The sequence below is a fragment of the Cornus florida genome, unplaced genomic scaffold (assembly GCF_030987335.1).
Source record: "Cornus florida cultivar Cherokee Brave unplaced genomic scaffold, ASM3098733v1 CherokeeBrave_3.0.0_Hap2_scaffold_87, whole genome shotgun sequence".
Taxonomy (NCBI): domain Eukaryota; kingdom Viridiplantae; phylum Streptophyta; class Magnoliopsida; order Cornales; family Cornaceae; genus Cornus; species Cornus florida.
Window position 1 is genome coordinate 80,001 of NW_026775920.1, and position 2,500 is coordinate 82,500.

Here is a 2,500-nt window from a genome sequence, read left to right on the forward strand (position 1 = left end):
TGAGTCAACTACGACAATAGATACGCAGGGAATAAGAAGCAAATCAAGGATGCGGAAGCTTGAATTACGAGGATGGATTGGAAGCTTTAGACCGGCTTCCTTTGAACCGGAAGGGGATGCGAAATCCTTATCCTTCTTTCTCGCGCGGCGATCCTAGCGCTAATTCGGTAGGGTATATGGACACGGTGGCGCAGTATGTGTTGAGAACCTTGTCTCCCGGGGGAACGGGGCGCGAGTGTCATCAAAGAGGTTGCCCCGCATAGAGTTCTCAATCTTTGCCTCTCTAAAGATACCCCATGAAGTTTGATCATCCCAAATTGCCATGTCGCCTTCTCGCTAGCCTTGCTGGTGGAGTGGGAGTTATGTCTATGGCGCTACACTTAGTAATATGCTCCTCAAGATGCTTGATGGCCAGGAGTGTGCAGCTTGGATGCGAAGTGTGGTGGTAAAGTGTTCACAAAAAGAAGAAATCTGCGGTTCTTATTCTAACTAGTGTTTACTCTCCCTCGCTATTCTCCACCCTCTGACCTTCCTTTCCACATTTCTAAACAATAGGAACAAATGGGACTGAACCTGGCCGTATAAGACATGTTTGATTGCCTGTGGCTTGTTCGTTTAACTAGTCCGCTGCCCCGTCTGTCAATTAGTGAGACACTCTTCCTTACTTGGGAGAAGAGGAGGAGTTAGTTAGAGCTTGACGGAGACTTGTTCCTTATTGCTTCCACTTCGCCGGAGAAAGGGGTTCGGAAATAGATAGAACCACGCAGAGAAAACACGAAGCGCCGGGGGGAGTCATAGGTATGCTATCCGCAAACATCCTGATAATCTACATTTGGTTTAGTTAAGTAGCTTTGAAGTGCCAAAGAATTCGAAATTTATGTTCGATCAAACAACTAACCCTCGGCTTAGGCAGGGGTCTAACCAAAGAGAATGCATGGGATGGAAGGTGTACTGAACTTGGTAAATAAGTGAAGACTGGATGCCCCTAAGAAAGAGGATCAATTAACTGACTCTTAGCTTGACTTTACTGTTGGCCTAAAAGGAATAATAATTGATGAACAGAGGATTTAGAATAGAACCTCACAATGGGGGAGCTCTCTTTCTATATGATAATATGAGAATAGGATTTTAGAGAAAAAGTAGAGGATGCTGAACAAGAACAAGTTTTGTTAAAACTTCTTGGTTGACCTCTCATCAAAAAGTATTCAGCCTGGGGAGATTGCCGAACTGCAACGAGGCGGCCTTAGGTAGTTAGAAAGATTTTCGGTTCGGCTTCTTATTAGGGCAGATCGGGAGAGTCTGCCAAGCTATTTTAGATTCTCGGAACATGGCATGGTTGAAGGCAATCTCCCTAAAGTGCTTGATCAGGTCAATGGCACTTCTCGGAATACTTGCTTGAAAGAGCAGATATAGTCACAAACAGGGGCGCAAACAAAAGCATATATGGGTGGCCGTAGGAACGTCCTCCAAAAGAGACATTGTCCCCCCTTAAAGTACGAAACTCCATACACCATCCCCAACCAAGTCCCCTTCCACTACTATTTGTTTGTACAGCCCGCGGGGAAGGCATACCTCTTTCTCTGCCTGATTCACTCAAAGTCTGAACGGATATCTTATTAGGACGTTTAGCAAGATCAAGATTTTCTTCACCTTTGTCCAGGGATATTGACCTTCAGATCTGAGCATCTCTCCTCCCTAAGCTATCTCAACCTTGCACCTGGGACAAGATTTGGATGAGAATCTGCCGCTCTTCTCTGAGTCCTTTCAACACGGTCAGCTGAGCATCCCACAGTTGTTGCTTCTATAAGCAATACTGGCAGCCAAGGAAAGGGAGGGTCGATAGTGAAATGAGAGTGGCAATGCATCGTGATGCTAAGCTTGAGATGAGACTTTCTTCACCCATGCTGGTGCCTACTTATCAGCGGGAAATGAATGTGCAAATCTTTCATGATGTTGGACCGCTTCTAGACAGTTCTGATCTTGCCTTACCGCGCCAATATGAAAAGTGGATGATCATATTAGTTAGTAAATTTCTCGGCACCAGGTTATAATCACCCAACTATCAAAAAAGCATCTTCTTAACCTGCCCCATCCCGTGAGAATGTTCCAGCCGTGGCAGTCAATGTCCTATCTACTAAGTTGGCTTTTTTACTTTCATTTACTGAAGTTTACCTTTGTCTCCTTTTTTGTCTCCCCCCGGAATGGAGTAGTTGGTAGTGTTCTTTCACTGCCACGCCACAAAGTCAGGACGAACAGGAGCATCCCGCTCGCCCCTAACCTCTAACCTTTGGAATCGGGATGTGCGAGTCAACATGGAATAGGTACCCTAATTCAAGCACAGGCTTCGAATATGGAGTCAGAGAAAGTAGCTCGCGTAGCTGTGCCAGGTGATCCCTTTACCTGATTAGCAAAGCAGAGAAGTCAGTTCACCCATTGCCCGTGAGACAGATGGAGCTTCAGGGGACTGGTCTGGTAGCGCTCAGGTCAAAGTAAAACCAAC

The 2,500-nt window shown here is 45.9% G+C and overlaps 1 pseudogene; it reads left to right on the forward strand.

Moving 5' to 3' along the window:
* Positions 1-2,500, forward strand: part of LOC132292858 (uncharacterized tatC-like protein ymf16) — a 6,452-nt pseudogene that overhangs the window by 3,344 nt on the left and 608 nt on the right.